A 20,811-nucleotide genomic window follows, 5' to 3' on the forward strand; every position below is an offset into this window, starting at 1 on the left:
GCTAACCTTCTCTGGTGCTAAGCTTCTTAGAGAAGCAGCATGGGTCAGTGGAAAGAGCACAGGCTTGGGAGTCAGAGGTAATGGGTTCAAATCCCGGCTCTGCAGCTTGTTAGCTGCAAGACTTTGGGCAAGTCACCTAACTTCTCTGTGCCTCAGTTACCTCATCTGGAAAATGGGGATTAAGACTGTGAGCCCCACATGGGATAACCTGATCACCTTGTATCCTCCCCAGTACTTAGAACAGTGCTTTGCACATAGTAAGCACTTAACAAATGCCATCATTATTATTCTCACTGTGCCTCGATCTTGCCTGTCTTACCGCCGACCCCTGGCCGACATCCTACCTTTGGCCTGGAATGCCCTCCCTCTTCAAATCCACCAGACAATTACTGTCCCCCACATTAGAGCCTTTCAGAGGCCTTCTCAGACTAAGCCCCAATTTTCCTCTTCTCCCACTTCCTTTTAGATAGCCCTGACTTGATCCCTTTAATCATCTCCCCCCCCCCCCCATCCCATAGCAGTTATATATGTATTTGCAATTTTATTTGTTTGTACTGATGACTGTTTATTTGCACTGATGTCTGTCTCACCCCTGACCCCAGACTGTGAGCTCCTTGTGAACAGGGATTGTCACTCTTTATTGCTGTATTGTACTTTCCAAAGCCCTTAATACAATGCTCTGCATACAGTAAGTGCTCAATAGATATGACTGAATGAATGAACATATCAATCACTCAATCAGTGATAAATATTGAACACTGACTGTGTCCAAAGTGCCATACTAAGTATTACAGAGAGTTAAATACAACAGAGTGGGTAGACATGTCCCATGCCTACAAGGGTTTTTCAGTCTGGAGTCAGGGGGCTTGCAGCCCAAATGAGGAAAATAGTGGTGCTGTCAACAGCAATAGGAAATTTATTAGGATAGAGATGATTCGAGTTGAAAGGTAAGTTCAGTGTAAATATGTTGAGCTTGAGCTTGTAGAATTTGTTAAGGTAGAATAATACCTGTGTTTACTGAGGGAAATTTCATTTATGTATGCAATATGGCTGACGGATTAATGCATGATTGACACTGGTCATGGTCTATATGTGCATGTAAAGGTTATTCTTGGCAGGGTTGATTCATTTACTAGTTCAGTATTGACTGTTTTAGATTCTGCCTCTTGCTTCCACAGTCTTAGGGTTTCTGCTCTGAAAGGCATCCTAGCATTCTACATACATTAACAGCAGTGTTTCAATTTTGAGGGAAAAATGGGAATTTAGTGAATGTTTACCGTGTGCAGAGTACCACTGTTGTATCCCCTAAAAGGACTAGAATTGCCATATAGCTATACAAACCTAGGAAGGAAAGTAGATGAACAAGACAAATGATATTTAGCTAAAAAATGCATACACTGGAAATGACTGATTAGCAGTGAGATCTTTTTATTTGGATATGATGTGTTGATTCTTTTTGAATCTACTTTTCAGGGCAGTGAAAAAATAGAAAACACATTAAATGAATGGTTTTTATTGGAATTTATTTTGCTCTTGGCATAAAGAATTTCAGAGAAATAGGTAAATGTTAATAATGGCTTTTAAGACTGAACCTTAGTGCTCAGGAATTAGGGCAACGAGGGCTCCTGGGTATGATGGGTCTTTTCAAGGCAAGGTTTTCATTCTCTCTTTGCTGGAGCTAGTAAAACCACAACCCTCAAACATAATTCTCATTGCTACTGTTACTGCTGAGGATAAGGAGGAGTGTGCAATTGAGACAGTTAGGGTGGGTTTCCTGGATGGGAAGCAGCATGGAATAGTGGAAAGAGCCCAGGCTTGGGAGTCAGAGGTCATGGATTCTAATTCCAGCTCTGCCACTGACCAGCTGTGTGACTTCGGCCAAGTCACTTGACTTCTCTGTGCCTCAGTTACCTCATCTGTAAAATGGGGATTAAGACTGTGAGCCCCTCTTGGGACAACCTGATTACCTTGTATTTACCACAGCACATAGAACAGTGCTCGGCACATAGTAAGCGCTTAACAAATGCCATTCTTATTCTTATTCTTATTATTCATTCATTCATATTTATTGAGTACTTACTATGTGCAGAACAATGTACTAAGCACTTGGCAGAGTATAATATAACAATATACAGGCACAGTCCCTGCCCACAATGAGCTTACAATCCTGGTGGGGGAGACAGATATGAATACAAATAAATAAAATTACAGATATTTACATGTGGTCTGGGGCTGGAAGGAGGAGAGAGCAAAGGGAACAGGTCAGGGTGATACAGAAGGGAATGGGAGATGAGGAAAGATGGGGCTTAGTCTGGGAAGGCCTGGGAGGTGGGAGGCAGAGGATGAGCCCATAAAAGATAATTCATTTATTCATTCAATTGTATTGAACACTTATTGTGTGCAGAGCACTGTACTAAGCACTTGGAAAATAGCAGAATGAATGGCCAGAGAAGAAAGAAGAAAACTACCAGAGGACAGAGTCAGTGAAACAAAGGTTGGATGGTGTTTCCAGGAAGAGGGGATGATCCACAGTGAGAAGCAGCATGGCTCAGTGGAAGGAATATGGGCTTGGGATGTAGACAATTTCCACTCACTTGGAAAACGTATTGGGTCCCATGGCTTCAACTACCATCTCTAAATGGATGATTCCCAAATCAACCTGAACAACTCTGACCTCCATCCTTCTCCATAGTCTTGTGTTTCCTCCTACCTTCAGCACATCTCTACTTGGATGACCCACCGACACGTCAAATTTATCATGTCCAAACCATAAACCCTCATCTTCCCTTCATGGCCATGTGGAGGTTACACTCTAATAGGGCTGGGACAAGTGGTTCCAGAAAAGCTTGTGGGTGAAGGAAAAGACAATAAGACCTGGAGTGAATTAGGGGAGTTTGAGCCAGAAACAAATACAATAGTTCAGATGGAAAGAACATGAGTGGGTGGGAAGCTGGGTGGAAGGAACCAGAATCAGGAGATTCAAGAAATATGACTCCTTTAAAGTGAAATTCATAATCTTATTTTTTGACCATTTTGAGGTTAAAAAAGTTTATTATATACAGTGCTTTCAAATACAATATCTTGAAATTCATGCTGCTTAGATTACTTTAAAATACTTGACTGAAAACTTTTCAGTAAGTCTTTTTTTCATGCCACAACAAACATTTATTGGACTGGAATTCTTTAAATTCTCATCAAGCACCTTTTGTTGTTCTTTTATCTGGTAAATCCTAGAAGACTAAAACTGCTATTGTCTCTGAGGCCATCCATAGCCTCAAGATACTGAAGATTTGTGGATTAGATGAAAACGTTGCTTCTTATGGGAAATCCAAACTTCACTTTTACAGAACTTCAAAGTAAGACATATCAGTTGTAGACTTTTTAGAAAGCCAGAATAAAAATACATGTATTTCTTAACAAAGTATATCTCTACCATAATTTATTCTTAAATTGGACTCACAAAACCTAAATCTGTTAATAATAATATTTTTTTATTTAGTTTGTTCCTTACTTCTGAATCTCATAGATTCTTATGATGACTTTTGAGACACATTTATTTTTTTAAAACATTGAACCACATGTCACCAATTTCTACTTTAAAAAAATGATTGAAGGAAATCCCAACAGTAAACACCACTACCTCAGTTGGATTTTTGTACTGTTTCAATTTATATCTTTAAAAATAACTCGTGATAACAAAAATATGAAATATTATGAACCAAAATTGGGCTTTAGATGCATCAAAGATTCATTATTTTTGCAGGATTATTTTCTAGACTTCTTTTTCTCTGGATTTTCCTTCATTGAGTTTTGTTCATTTTCCTGATCTTTGAACTTTTAACTAGAGGATGAAGAAGGAACAGGAAAAGTGGTGAAACTCGTCTCACTTTAAGACTTTAACTCATCTCACTTTAAGACTTTAACTTATAAATGGCTGGGGAAAAATATTTAAGTGGGGAAAGTGATGAGATAAACATTTATAATGAGACATGGGAATTATTTCAATTTAATCTATTCATACGGTTTCTTTCCTATTTACACCAGAAAATTAAGAGTTGAGTTAAGGTTTTGGTAATTTATGATAAACCAAAGAACATCACAGATATTACTTCAGACAGTTACTTGGATATTTAGTTTTATGATTCTTGATACCTGCTGAGTGGTACAATTTTTTAATGCTATTGGCCTGCCCTCTGCCCCTCTTTGGGATTTGGCTTAGAGACTGTAAGATAGCTAATGAGGAAGAAGAAAAATATATCTGTCTGTTCCTAATATTCCATTTTTACACCCTACTAAAAAAAGTTAAATTTTTTCTTATCTGAAAGTCCAGTCACTTAAATTTACTGTTTGATTCAAGATGATTTCAGTTTCAGCAAAATCTGTAATCCCACCTTCACTATAACTAAAAATTCCTGCTTTTATTTATGAACTGTACTTGTGAAAGATTCCTCCCAAGTGCTCAGTACAACACTTTGCACACAGTAAGTGCCCAATAAATATGATTGAATTAAATTGAATATAACATATCTTCCATCTTGAATTTGGGTTGATTTACCAGTGCACTACAGAGCAACTCCATACTAATAGAAGAGGTCAAAGAGCTTAATCCGAGGGTTTTGTATTTTTGTTTTGTTTTGTTTTGATTCTTATGGTATTTAAGTGGTTCTTTTTTTGTAATTTTTTTTTTATTTCTGACTGCAGAAACATATAAGGTATATTGCTTACATTTATTTCCAAACAATAATTTTCAACTAGTTTGGGTACTTCTTCAAGAAGTAAACAGCACAAATATTACTTTCTCAAACAATGTTATGTTCTAATTGGCATATGAGACTATTTTGTGAAATTTTGCTTTTGCTGTTTGCTTCTAGAACAAAATACCAAGATCTTGTTCAATCAAATTCTAGGTAAAACTCCTTATAAATTTAAAGGTAAAAAAGAATAGACTCATCTGATAATATTAGAAATATTTATACGTAACAGACAAAGTTTAAACGGGACTTCCTACTAGGTGGAAGTTATTGCTTGATAAATATAAACAATGCATACCAATAATACCAGGAATACCAGGCAATTTTCAGCCTGTGTGACAATAAATTTTCCCTTAAAGTGAAATGGAGTTATTTAATCATCTTGCCCCATCGTATCTCACCTCACTAGTCTTCTACTACAGCCCAGCCCACAAACTCTGCTCCCTTAGCAACAGTTAACTCGCTGTGAGCCAGTCTCACCTATCTTGCCAATGATCACTTACTCATATCCTAACCCCCAACCTGGAACTCCCTCACTCTCCATAGCTCCATAGATACACTACCTACTCTCCACTTTTAAAGCATTATTAAGGTAGCAACTTCTCCAAGAGCCTTTCCCCAGTTAAGCCCTCTTTTCCCTAGTTCACTCTTCCTTCTGTGTCATCTATGCACTTCAAATGGAGACATTTGATCCCATCCCCAACCCTGCAACTCTTAGGTATATATCTTTAAATTGTATAACATAAATTACTTATTCATTCACATTAATGTCTGTCTCTCCCTGTAGACTATAAGCTCCTTATGGCTCCTTAAGCCATAAGGCCATGGCTATTTATAGCCTTATGTCTGCTAATTCTGTACCAAATGCTTAGTACAGGGCTCTGCATATAGCGAAGTATGCAATAAATGTGATTGATGGATTATAGTAAGGATCATAGAAATTGAATTTAATTTCCCTTTTCTGGAAATTAGAGAAGCCCCGGGTCATCAATTAATATATATCTCTTCTTTGAGTCTGATGAGACTCACACTTTAGAAGGGTATCATATCACCTTTTAGACTGTGAGTCCACCTTTTAGACTGTGAGCCCACTGGTGGTTAGGGACTATCTCTATATGTTGCCAACTTGTACTTCCCAAGCGCTTAGTACAGTGCTCTGCACACAGTAAGCACTCAATAAATACGATTGATTGATCTTCAACATAGTTGAGAAGCAGTGTTGCCTACTGGATAAAGCATGAGCCTGGGAGTAAGAAGATTTGGGTTCTAATCCTGTCTCCATCGCTTGTCTGCTAGATGACCTTGGGCAAGTCTCACAACATTTCTCTACCTCAGTTACCTCATCTGTAAAATGGGGATTAAGAATGTGAGCCCCATGTACTGTATCCAACCTGATTAGCTTGTCTGTATCCCAGGGCTTAGTATAGTGCTTGTCAATCAATCAATCAATCAATCAATCGTATTTCTTGAGCGCTTACTGTGTGCAGAGCGCTGTACTAAGCGCTTGGGAAGTACAAATTGGCAACATACAGAGACAGTCCCTACCCAACAGTGGGCTCACAGTCTAAAAGGGGGAGACAGAGAACAAAGCCAAACATACTAATAAAATAAATAGAATAGATATGTACAGGTAAAATAAATAAATAAATAATTAGAGTAATAAATATGTACAAACATATATACAGGTGCTGTGGGGAAGGGACGGAGGTAAGATGGGGGGATGGAGAGGGGGACGAGGGGGAGAGGAAGAAAGGGGCTCAGTCTGGGAAGGCCTCCTGTCACATAGTAAGCACTTAATACCATTTTAAAAAAGCTATGAAAATGTATTGGAACACTGATTCAAATAAGTAAAAATCACTTCAAAAATTATGAGACTGACTTTGAATAATAATATTGCATACTATATAAATGACCCCTATATAATGACTTCCTTTTGCATTAATTTTCAGTTGGACTATCTGGATCATAAGATGTACTGTTACAAAAATAAATGTGAAAATCATCATTTTACAGTACCAAAATATATGCAAGGTGTTTTATTTCAGCACTGATATACCTTATACCAATATTAGAGGCCCTAATTTTGTGTCAGAGAGAAGAATGAAGTCTACAGTCTTCAGTCTTTAAAGTTGCTATTTTAACTACCTTCCAAACAACTTTGAGATCTGGATACACCTAGATGTCACAATTGACTTCTAGGAAAGCTCAGGGAATGTCACCTATATGCCTTAACAGCAGATGGACATGATCACAAACTGTGAGTTCCTTGGGCCTATTTGGTCCATCAACATCAAAGTAATATTCATCATGCACTTGGTGATAGAGGATTAACTGAAGTTTGGCCCCCAATCTGTATCATTTAGAGAGGCCCCACTGCTTAATGTTACCTGGGCTCTCATTCCCAAATCCTAGCTGAAAGATCTGCTAGAGTAACTTTAGGAACCCCCTGGCCCCTGTTAGCTTTTGCTGGGTCCCAAAGCCCTCCAGTTCTTCCCGTCCCAGATTGTCAGGTCGGGAACCTCTGCTTAATGTACCCCAAGTCCCTGTAACCCTGTCATTGTCACCACTGCTTGTCTGAAGCCCAAGCATTTCCCTGTGGATGGAAGTGGGGTGAAGGGGCCATCAGGGACCGGCCTACTAACACATTCCTGTGGCTGGATGCAGGAAGCTCATGGAGAAAGTGTTCCCTCCCCTACCACATCTTACCTGGTCCATATGTCTCCCCAAAATCCGCAGTTTCTCCCCCAGCCCTACCACAGGGAAACACTAAGATCAGCCATCTCAATAATATTTAATAGTATTATTGATTCAGGAACATTAAAAAGAAATCTAGTTCAAACCATCTTTCCTAGCTCTGACACTTTTACTTCCGTGGAATTCTCTTTACCTCTTTCAAGGCTCAGAGCTCATTTTTTTCTGGTTGTTTCCCCTCTCATCTCAGGACATCCCAGGTTCCAGTCTCACTCTCTTCAAGTTCCTCGGATGCCAAAGTCTTTCAGTGTCCTTTCTCCTCTTCAGGGGCAGCAGCCTCCCTCCTCTGGAGTCCTAGCCATGAAAACTGAACCTTCAGCATATCTAACCCTCACTTGGAATAATCTCCCATCTCTCCCTGTGCCCTGTGGCCCTTCTCTGTGTCCTGCCTTCCCATGCATGCAGCTCTCAACCTCTCTCCTCCAAAATGGTCAAGGGGCTTCTGCTCTGACTGCCTGTCCCACCATTTTTTCTTTCCCAATCCTTCTCTATGATTGTTTCAACACTGCCATAAAAGACACTAGTTATACTTCCATCTGGGAGGGGATCCCCGGAGTGATTTTTCTGGCTTCTTCATTCCCTTCCAGAGTTGGGAGCTAGTTGGACATCTAGTTTTCATTACTGGACCACTAGCCAAAGTGGTGGTAGAGATGTAAGGGAATTGTGGCAGGCCTCAGCATGCGCTAGAAGGCTTCTGAAGTCAGATGGACCACCACAGTGAGCACATGTCATTTCCTGCCATGGCTCTTCTTTCTCTCCACTCTTCACTCTGTGGCTTCCTCTTCCAAAAGAGAATCTGGATGTAAGGCAGGATGCAGTGGCAAGGATGATGATTTTTATGTCAGTAAAATCTCAATAAATACCACTGAAGGAATCCGGGCAGCTTTCGACTGTTGTATCAGGCTACAGCATAACATGAGTATTATGCTACTGGCATGTTGGCTGTGCATGAGTTTTGTACATATGTTCTTTTTGAGCCCTTTGCAATGTGCCATACCATGCCTGCTTAGAAGCTTGGTTCTTACTGCCAGAGTAAGAACATAACTTGGGAAGACAAGAGAGTGCAAAGGTACTAAGCTAGCCACTAACACCATTTTTTCACATATGTTCTCAGGCCTGAAGTCTTCTTTATGACAGTATTTTATTTATGATGGGAAACTCCATCGGTCCTTAGCCAAGTTTATTTATGCCCATTTCTTACTGAACAGCTAGTCTCTAAATCTTGGAATTCTATTCGAGTGATATTCTCACATTAAAAATATCCCACTTCCCAAAATTGATAATGGACTATCAACCTCCACTTTGTTCCTCCTTCTTACTTTAAAGACCATGTAATGAGGCTTGCCAATTTTAAATGCAGGAGATTGGTAACCCAACCACTTAAATTTATTCCATCTAATACAAACTGTCACCTTTCATCAAAGAAAGAATTTTGCTGTAAAATGCCAGGAGAGTAATCTTGATGCATGATTGGAGATAAAATATCAGGTTTGATTAAAGATATTGCCTCCAATTTAGGATGTGCCAATATTCTACGATTTCCTTACTCAATATGAACTTTCATTTAGAAAATAGTCTTCTTATTCAAGGAAGGGGAATACATTAAGAAATTATCATTCATCCTAAAAAATCTGTCCTCCGAATTATCACTATTTATCATCATCATCATCATCAATCGTATTTATTGAGCGCTTACTATGTGCAGAGCACTGTACTAAGCGCTTGGGAAGTACAAATTGGCAACGTATAGAGACAGTCCCTACCCAACAGTGGGCTCACAGTCTAAAAGGGGGAGACAGAGAACAAAACCAAACATACTAACAAAATAAAATAAATAGGATAATGTACAAGTAAAATAAATAAATAGAGTAATAAATATGTACAAACATATATACATATATACAGGTGCTGTGGAGAAGGGAAGGAAGTAAGATGGGGGGATGGACCTCTTATCTTTCCAGCAGCTATGTCTTAACCAGACCCTTAAACTGTTTAGTCTTCAATTGAGATATTTAAAGGGATTCTTATCAGGTATTATTTTTCTGATGGCTGTGTTACCAAGTCTAGTGGCCTGACAGATAAGATAATCTTCAAAATTTAGTTCTCTAGTTTTAGTTCTCCAGAGTAAGAGGGTAGCCTTGCATTTCTGTGAATATTATAACCTATTCCACTGTGGAAATTCACATAATAAACCATAAACCATAGTACTGCCTTAAAGAGAGCTGATGGGTGCATCTACATTTGCAAAGTGTATTGGTTTACTCTGCCTTCTCAATTCACATCATATAAATAAAATTATTACTACTCCAAACCAACTACTACAAAATAATTTAAGACATTTTCTTGTTAAATTAATGTAATTTGGTAAATATTGTATATATAGTTTTTTCAGCTCCTGTTTTAATCAGTGATAGGCTTGGATCCGTGAAGAATAAAATCTTGAGGACTCAAAATTAAAAAAATGTTTACAGGTTATTTTTACCAGGATAATAATTCTAATATTTGTTAAGCACTTATAGAGCTCATAACAATGATAACAGAAGAACCATTTGAAAGGTCACGGATTATATCCATAAAATCGCTATGAATCAGAAACAACTCAACGGCACTTGATAATAATAGTAATAACTGCATTAAGCATTGAGGTAGATACAAATCAATCATATCAGATACAATCCCTGTCCCATATGCGGTTCACAGTAAGAGGAAGGGAGAACAGGAATTTAATTCCCAGTTAACAGTTTAGGAAATTGAGGAAAAAAGAAGTTAAATAATTTACACAATATCATGCAACCTGCAAGTGGTGGAGCTGTGATTAGAATCCAGGTTTCTTGAATCCCAGGTCTGTGCTCTATCCATTATGCTGCACACTGGAGAATCTTTCCTTCTCCATTAGTGTGCATATACAATATTTATTTATTCATAAAAATGCCTGTCTTCACCTATAGACTGCAAACTCACTGTGGACAGGGAACGTGCCTACCAACTCTGTTATATTGTACTTTGTGCACACTGAGCATTCAAGTAGTATGACTGGTTAATCTGTTGATTATACTGTTAAATTTTCCTATAAAGCTATGTTGCTCTCCATGTCCCCAACCTCGGTGATAATTTCACAGTCAATAAATCTGTAGTTAGCAGTTCTATGGACATGAATTATTTTATAATATCAGGACAACATATAAAGAATTAGCATCTGACATTACAAGATTTTAAGATATTCAATATAGCAACCCACAGTACATTCCTATGGTTGGGGAAATAACTGCTTTTTATAGAAAAAAAAAGAGACAAAGATTTTGAAATAATTCTGAATCTTCACATAAATTTACTACTGAAATACCTTGCATAGTAATTTAGCAATTGTCGCATTTGTTTGAAACTATGAAAATTAACTTTTTCTGATGCCATTATAGGTTATTTCAAGTAATTAGCTAATTGTATATTCTCTGTCCTGTGTTTACTCTCTCCTAATTAGATTTTAAACCCTTCATAGGTCGGGGACTATATTGTAATTGCTTAGTACATTGTGTTGTACATTGAAGAGTATGATAAATGTAGGGATTATGTAGTAAAGATTATTAGGATGATGGTTTAGGAATAATAATAATAATGATGGCATTTGTTAAGCACTTACCATGTGCAAAGCACTGTTCTGAGTGCTGGGGTAGATGCAAGGTAATCAGGGTGTCCCATGTAGGGGTCACTGACTTCATCCCCATTTTACACATGAGGGAACTGAGGCCCAGAGAAGTTAAGTGACTTGCCCAAAGTCACACAGCTGAGAGCAGCATGGCTCAGTGGAAAAAGCGTGGGCTTGGGAGTCAGAGGTCATGGGTTCGAATCCCAGCTCTTCCACTTGTCAGCTGTGTAAACTTGGGCAAGCCACTTAACTTCTCTGTGTCTGTTACCTCATCTGTAAAATGGGAATTAAGACTGTGAGCCCCAAGTGGGACAACCTGATCACCTCGTATCCCCCCCCAGCACTTAGAACAGTGCTTTGCACATAGTAAGCACTTAATACCACCATTATTATTATTAAGTAATAATGATGGCTTTTGTTAAGCACTTACTATGTGCCAAGCACTGTTCTAAGCACTGGGGGAATACGAGGTAATCAGGTTATCCCACATGGGGCTCACGGTCTTAATCCCCATTTTACAGATGAGGTAACTGAGGCACAGAGAAGTTAAGTGACTTGCCCAAAGTCACACAGCTGGCAATTGGTGGAGCCAGGATTAGCACCCATGATCTCTGACTCCCAAGCCCAGGATCTAAGTGGCAGAAGAGGGATTAGAACCCACAACCTCTGACTTCCAAACCTGGGCTCTTTCCACTAAGCCATGCTGCGTCTCCTCTGGTGAACATGGCAACAATAAAGGTGACCTTTCCAGACAGTTAGATGCTATTGAGAACCTAGAACCTGCTGCTCCCACTTCCCAGTTGGCTAAGAACATCTTATTATTTTTTCTATTGGTATTGCTACCATTATAAAACATTTTAGGACAATCGATATAACTCATATCTGATTGAGCAAATCTTCCTCTTCCCCAAATCTATTATCTTTGCTAATCAAAATGCAGATCAATATTCTACAGTGAACAAATATTACTACAGTTTATCAGCATCCAACCCATTAATGATCAAATCTATATCTATCGTTGGGTGTAACAGAAATAAAGTCATTGAAGAATATTGTTGTGACAGGATATTTCTTGAAAATAAATGGTTTCATTTGCCTGAGACTGTATTTTCCAAAAATGCCACTATTTTGCTTTTCATTAATATAGTCACAGGAGGTTGTCACCTTCTGACAATGATCCATTCGACTCTGATCATCACTTAAACAACTAGATAGCATATTAATGAACATTCCAAGGAAATTTTATTTTGTTTTCTAATATAGATCTATTTTCTCACATTAAAAAGCTAATCCTTTAAAAAATACCATCTTTAATAATTTTCCAGGTGAAAGGACACTCTAAAAGAAGTTGATTAATAGTACCATCAATTCCTCTAAAAAGTGTTTTTTCTACAGCCTAAGACTCTATTTTTGCTCTGAGAGAGATTTCTCCTGGTTCAGATAATGACACCTCATAACTGTTACAGAAAATAATAGTATTGTATATTGGTTACTTGTGAAAAACAGTTTGGCATTAACAATTGTCATATTGCCATAGCCTTGATCAGTAATATCTGAATGGGCCCTATTTCTATAGTGTGTATTTAAATAGTTAATTGACATTTTAACTTTAAATAGCTCACAAATAATTTAACTTTTAGAAATTATTTTGGAAAAGTTTTAAAAATAATCTATGTACCAGTTGTAACTGAACTTTAATTTTTAGTCATAGATAAAAGCATAATAATTCTGATAGGTCATGCTGAAATATGTTTTAGAAAGAGGCAGGTAATGTCAAGTATGCACACCCTGTATCTTTGTTCTGGTTGGTGAAAGGAAAAGAAGAGGGATAAGGTTTGCCCCTTGCCAAAATAATGCCTGGGACAGAGGTAATTGCCAAGATAAATTGAGGAACAATAATCACAACACAATAAATCTTGATATTCTATGCACATGTCTGTATGGGCACAAGCAAATATTGTAGCAGGAAATAAATAGTGAATATTTTTCTTGATAATGAAGCTTTAACATCCAACATTCTTGGGGCATAACTGGAAGTAAATCAAAATTAAATACACTGAGAAAGAACTGTAAGTGACTCAATCTGCTTCACTGATTAAAACAATTGCTATTTACTTATTGGCTTGATAAGAAGGTTTGGAACTAGAGACCTCCTAAGTGTTGGGGGGGGAGGGGGTCCCTCAAGGTTCAATTCTGGGTCCCCTTTTATTCTTCATCTACACCCATTCCCTTGGAGAATTCATTCACTCCCATGGCTTGAAATACAAACTCTACACCGATGATATCCAGCCTTGATCTCTCCAACCCTGATCTCTCTCCCTCTCTCCCGTCTCGCATTTCCTCTTGCTTTCAAGATATCTCTGCTTGACTGTCCTCCTGTCACCTCAAGCTTCACATGTCCAAAACAGAACTTATCTTCCCGCCCAAACCCTATCCTCCCCTTGACTTTCCCATCACAGTACATGGCACCACCATCCTTCTTGTCTCATGTGTCTCAAGAAGCAGTGTGGCTCAGTGGAAAGAGCCCAGGCTTTGGAGTCAGAGGTCAAGGGTTCAAATCCCGGGTCTGCCAATTGTCAGCTGTGTGACTTTGGGCAAGTCACTTACTTCTCTGTGCCTCAGTTACTTCAACTGTAAAATGGGGATTAATACTGTGAGCCCCCTGTGGGACAACCTGATCACCTTGTAACCTCCCCAGCACTTAGAACAGTGGTTTCCACATACTAAGTGCTTAATAAATACCATCATTATTATTATTATCATTAGTATGTGCCTGTAACCTTTGAATCCTCTCTCTCATTCAACCCACATATTCATTCATTCATTCAATCATATTTATTCAGACATCACCAAATCCTGTCTGTCCTACCTTCACAACATCGCTAAAATCCACCCTTTCCTCTTCATCCAAACTGCTACCACATTAATACAATCACTCTTCCTACCCCACCTGGATTACTGACCTCCTTGCTGAACTCCCAACCTCCTGCCTCTCTGTACTCCAGTCCATATTACACTCTGCTGCTGGGATCATTTTTCTACAAAAACATTCAGGACTTGTTACTCTGCTCCTCAAAAAACTCCAGTGGTTTCCCATCCACCTCCACATCAAACAAAAACCCCTCACCATTGACTTCTAAGCACTCCATCACCTTGCCCGCTCTTACCTCACCTCACTACTCTCCTACTACAACCTAACCCACACATTTCACTCCTCTAAGGCTAACCTTCTCACTGTGACTCGATCTCACCTATCTCACCTATTGGCACACAGTAAGTACTTAAAAATTACCATTATAAAAAGTAAAGAAAGTAGAAATGTTATGCTACATTGTCTCTTTGCCCATAAATTAATCTCTTATCTGCCCACTACATATCAGCTTCTCTTAATGCCCTCATAGTTCTCTGCCCAAAGTTTACCTCTTCTAATTTGGGTAGTTTAATTCTCTGTATCACAAGAATGGGATAAATTCTTTTTTTTTTTTTTAGAATTCACCACATTTTCTCATTTCATCTTGGAAAATGTTTCTAAAGCTATTTCTATAAGGAATGTAGTGATAATGTTCCTTATAGTGCTGTGGTTGAATGCATGCTTAGCTCACACCCAACCAGCAATATTTTCCTTAGCATTCCTTCCAGCTTCCTTTGATCGATTCTTATTTATTTTGCTCTTTGCAGATTCTGTGCTTGTAAGCTTCTTATCCGTCCCAATATGTCATTCAAATTCAGAATTAAAAATTGAGGAAATGGAATTTATTTATTGAAACTCCAAGGAGAGCCTCCTTAATCATGATGGGTAGTCATAATTATGAAACCAAGTTTGACTTGTGAGAATGAAAATGTTTCTTTTGTCAGTCTGCTTCTATTCACCTGGAAATTGGAGGACATAAGTGAAGCTAAAGAAAAACACCAGAGCTTAGATAAACCCTCTAGTTCTTTCCTTTTACTGACCACAGCTGATCCTAAACTTATGGGAAAAAAGTAGAAGGACTGAAAAGGAGAAGTATATCTGACATTGATTTATTTTCTTTCATTTTCCCCAACAGTTCAGAAAAAGAGAGGATAAGAAGAAGTAAGACAGAGAGAAAACTCTGGAAAGCTATTAGCTTTAACTAATATTGCCTTTCTTGCCTGCCTGGATTGCTCTTGCTTAAAGACTGTTTCACTATGTAAAGTTAATTTGGTTGGTGGAAAGCAAGATTAACTTTATAGATTGTTCTGCATTTTAATGTAAAAAAATCAGAAGTTCAACATCTAGTCTATTTGGGTGTGCCCACTATTTCTTCATAAAGCTGTGCTTTGTAGGAGTCCTCCATGTCAAATTTGGAAAATATTTTCCTCACTGATAAAATGAAATTAGGCAATATTCAATGAAATAAAAGGATAATTAGAATATAGATTCTTACTTCTATAGCTTATAGAATTATTTCACTTAGAATTAAATTAGATATAAGAAATTAAAAATATATTATAAATGATTTCATGCTTATGAAATTCAGCCAAAAAAAATAAATTTGTTGTAAACTACACCATTTCTCATAATATATCTCAACTACTTCATCAGCCTCATCACTGGCCTCCCTGCCTCCAGCCTTTTCCTTTCTGGAGCATATTTCACTCTGCTGCCCAGACCTGTTTTCTAAAAAAATATTCTTCACATATCTCCCCACTTCCTGAAAACTTCCAATCATTTCTGATCCATGTCCACATCAAACAGAAGATCCTTACCATGGTATTTAAGGCACTCAGTCAACTCCCTCAGTTCTTTTTAGCCTCATTCATCTTCCACTAGACTCTAGTGACATGTGGGAAAGGAACCATTTCCAAACTAATCATTTTGTATTTACCCCAGCTTTTTAAAAGTGCTTGGCACATAGTAAGCACTTAGCAAATACTATCATCATCATCCCACTATAACCCAGCTTGCACAATTCACTGTACTAATACCAACATACTTACTGTAACCCAATCTCATCTCTTTCATCATTGACCCCTTGCCCACATCCCCTTGTCACATATCTGACAGAACACCACTCTTCCCATCTTGAAAGCGCTTCTAAAATCATATGTCCTCCCAGAAACCTTTCCATCAGTCAGTCATATTTATTAAGCACTTACTGTTTGCAGAACATTGTACAAAGCATTTGGGAAAGTACAATAAAACAAAGTTGATTGATATGTTCCCTGCCCACAACAAGTTTACAGCCTAGAGGGGTAGACAGACATTAATACAAATTAATAAATTATGGATAAGTACATAAGTGCTGTGGGAGGGGTGAATAAAAGGTGCAAATCCAAGTGCAAGGGTGATGAAGAAGGGAGTGGGAGAAGAGGAAATGGGGGCTTCATTGGAGAAGCCCTCTTGGAGGAGATGTGTTTTTAATGAGGCTTGGAAGGTGGAGAGAGTGATAGTCTGTAGGATATGAAGCAGGAGGAAATTTCAAACCAGAGGCAAGATGTGGGCATGAGGTTGATGGTGAGATAGATAAGATCAAAGTTAGCATTAGAGAGGCAAAGTTTGTGGGCTGGGTTGTAGTACGGAGGTAAGTAAGGGGGTGCACGGTGATGGAGTACTTTAAAGTCAGAAGGTCATGGGTTCTAATCCCAGCTCAGCCACCTCTCTGCTGTATGACCTTGAGCAAATCACTTTACTTCTCTATGCCTCAGTTCCCTCATGTGTAAAATGGGAATTAAGAGTGGGAGTCCCGTTTGGGACAGGGACTCTGTCCAACCTGATTATCTTGTATCTACCCCAATGCTTAGAACAGTGCCTGGCACATAGTAAGTGCTTAACAAATATCATTATCATTATTATTATTTATTATGTACAGAGCATAAGGTCAGAGCAATGTCTGGACTTTCACCAACTGTGCTTCACAGCACGGGCACAGAAGCAGAGGACACATACTGTACAGGTGATCCAGGCTTGCAGGTTAGTGGTGTGAGATCGGTGGAGGGTCAGGGCAGCAGTGGAGTATGATTTCAGAGGAGGAGGTGGTTTTGAGGGCATTGATTTTTGCATCAAGAGAGGTAGTTTGGTAGGGAAGTCAAATAGGGCAGGTCGGCTACGGAATATTGGAGAGCGTCAAAAGAATGGGGTAACAGGACAGATTTGTTGGACTGAGTATATGGGATAGAGAACAGGTGGTCTCAGAGGAATTTCAGAATGCATAATGGTGGAGATTGTACAGTGACTAGAGATTATAAAATCAAGTCTGTGCCCACATTGGTGAGTGTGTGAGGTAAGCTGGAGCAGGAGGTCACTGGAGTCGAGGAGTGAGAGTAGGTGGACAGTGAAAGTGTCACTGGGGACAGCCACATAGATATTGAAGTCTCCAAAGAGAATGAGAGGAGGAATGTGAGAAAGGGATCATAATGATTTCGAACGTTGGAGGAGGGGCTTGGGGTTAGATTACGTCCATAACTAGTAAATGAAGTGAGTGGTAGAAGCAGATGATATGGGTTTCAAAGAAGGGAAAGAGGGAGATTGGGGAGGTGGGTTGCTGTGAAAGGGGCAATGGGGAATGAGAGGGAAGCTAACACGTTCCCCTTTCCTAGTGAGTCTAGGAAAATGAGAGATGAGCTCCTCCCCCATTGAGAGAGCAGCAGAGGAGACCATTTCATCTGGGGAGAGCAATGTTTTACTAATGGTGAAGAACAGCAGTGGGTCAGGAACAGGTCAGTGATGAAGGGAAACTTTCCCATGATGGACTGGGGTTTCAATAGGCTGCATTTGGCTAAGGCTGTGGGAATGGGGATGAGGCAACAGGTAAAAAAGCATGGAATGGCAGTGAGCTGTCTGGGGAGGATGCTGTGACAGGATGACAGGGATGGAGTGGATGATAGGGGTAGAGGCAGCTTGGGAGGGGGGAGGAGTTGGGTGGTAGTTAGCGGAGGGTGTCAGCCTGTGGGGATGGGGACGAGGAGGTGTTTCGGGTGCATAGGGCAGAGGTAGTGGGGGGTCCGAGGGAGGGGACAGAGATAATATGTGGGGGCTTGGGCATAAGAGAAATAATGTCCAGAACTGCAGCTGTTGATCAGTAAGCCCAGTAACTAAAGCAGGTTATATAGGTGGGGACTCAAAAGGTGCTCTATAGGTGGGGACTCAAAAGTTCCTGGCTGGGGAGAATCCATAATTCCTAAACTGAGATTAGTAAATCATTATAGCTACCGTCAGAGAACAGCCAGAGAAGCAGCGTGGCTCAGTGGAAAAAGCCCGAGCTTGGGAGTCAGCGGTCATGGGTACTAATCCCAACTCCGCCACTTGTCAGCTGTGTGACTTAAGGCAAGTTACTTAACTTCTCTGTGTCTCAGTTCCCTCATCTGTAAAATGGGAATTAAGACTGTGGGCCCCACGTGGGACAACCTTGATTATCTTGTATCCTCCCCCCAGCACTTAGAACAGTGCTTGGAACATAGTAAGCACTTAACAAATGCCAACACTATTATTACTGTCCTGAGTGAATGGGCAAGTGCTCTCAAGTTATTACTTGTTGATTGGTGAACGTTGACATGTTGTTATGTTCTTGGTGAGTCCTGGTCCTGCTTCACAGTCTTAATGGGACACGGGCTGTGTCCAAACTGATTAGCTTATATCTACCCAGTGCTTAGTACAGTGCCTGCACATAGTAAGCGTTTAACAAATGCCATGAAAAATGTGTGTATATATATGTATACATACATATATGCATGTTACTACATATACTATATCCTCTAAGAAACATCTGTATTGAGAGAACAGTTTACCAATTTGTCAATGAGTATTTCACAAGATGGAAGCAAAGGCCTTATTAAGTCAGTTATTTTGAATTTATTGCTGTTGCTTGTCTAGATAAAAGGATATTGTCTTTATGGTTTGTTCTTCATAAAGCTATGGGAGGTACTCTGCCACTTGTCTGCTGTGTGACCTTGGGCAACCTGCTTAACTTCACTGTGCCTCAGTTACTTAAACTGTTAAATGGGGATTAAGACTGTGAGCCCTACTTGGGACAACCTAATTACCTTCTATCTACGCCAGCACTTAGAACAGTGCTTGGCACATAGTAAGGGCTTAACAAATACCATAATTATCATATTATTCCAAATATTGTATAGTCTCCTAAGTGGTTGTAAATAGATCATATGATAACTTATACTAGTATCTTCCCAGTAATCAATACATTGGTCAGGATGCATTTACTAGGGTCTTCTTTCTTCTTTGGACACAATATTTGCTCTTTTCCATAGCTCAGGGACCTCTTTCATTCATTCATTCAATCGTATTTATTGAGCACTTGGGGAAGTAGAGTGCAGCAACAAAGAGTGCTTAGTACAGTGCTCTGCACACAGTAAGTTCTCAATAAATATGACTGAATGAATGAATGACTGTAACTGTGCTGTAGCATCAGTATTACCAGGTTCCATATTTCTATTTGCTTTCTAAGCCTATGAAGAGTTCTTGCTCTACTTAAGCTGACATTTGATTGTCATTCTTGACCTACCTCTGCACTGGTACTATTTGTTCCTGAGCCTGAAGAATTGTCATTTTGATGGGCAGCCAGATATTTTGGATTCCTTTGTGTCTTTAACTTAACATTTGATGTGCATTTGCTCAACAATGAGTACTCACGGAATTCAGTCAGTCAGTGTTCATGATTGCAAAGTTCACTATGTCTATCAGTTGTTATATTATACTCTCCCAAGCAGTTAGTAAAGTGCTCTGCACACAGCAAAAACTCAGTAAATACAATTGACTGATTGATTTGCAATCCAAAATTAATTTTCAAAAACATAGAGTGAGAAAAACCCAATAAAATCAAGTGCAGTTTTTAATAATGTGAATCAGGAAAATGTGTATTTTTTCTTCAGGATTTTAAAAACAAACAATAAAATATAAACAATGCAATACAAACAATACAATTCATATATTGTATCATTTACAGAACAGTTTCTAAATGCTAGAATGTTAATTTTCCTTAAGGTTTTACTTTAAAAAGTAAAAGTGAAAATTTAAGATTACCATTTCCCTATCTGAACATATGTGTTGTTGAGAAATGATAATTTCTATTTGCCAACTACTGTTTCAGGATTATATAGCCTCATTTATGGGTGTGATCAACTGCTTTACAGCATCCACAACACCCTCACAACAAATTCGTCTTTTTAAAACCATATATTTTCAGATACCATTCAACGTATTGAATGCTCTGCCATAACACACGTTTACATGTTTTGATAAAACATGCTTAAGAAATTCAGGGACTTTTGGTATGATACACTATTAGCAGAAATGGTTATACACAAGCAGGTGGTACTTCAACTTGTGTTTTCTGTGTTATAGCAGAACTGACTCTATAACATTTAAGAGGATGCATTATTATGTTATTCTCACAGGGTGTATTCATTCATTCATTCAATCGTATTTATTGAGTGTTTACTGTGTGCAGAGCACTGTACTAACTGCTTGGAAACTACAATTTGACAACAGATAGAGACAGTCTCTACCCAACAATGAGTACACAATGGAGCAGGGGTTCCATAGGCCATACTTGGCCTCTATAGGTACTGAACTTGTAGCACCTGAATACCTCAAAGACCTGTAGTGTCCCCTGGTCTATGTAACTACAATCTGACTTCCCTGTAACAAATCCAACCTAGGTTAATTTTCCACCAATCCATCAATCACAG

The sequence above is a fragment of the Tachyglossus aculeatus genome, chromosome 2, assembly GCF_015852505.1.
Source record: "Tachyglossus aculeatus isolate mTacAcu1 chromosome 2, mTacAcu1.pri, whole genome shotgun sequence".
Classification (NCBI taxonomy): domain Eukaryota; kingdom Metazoa; phylum Chordata; class Mammalia; order Monotremata; family Tachyglossidae; genus Tachyglossus; species Tachyglossus aculeatus.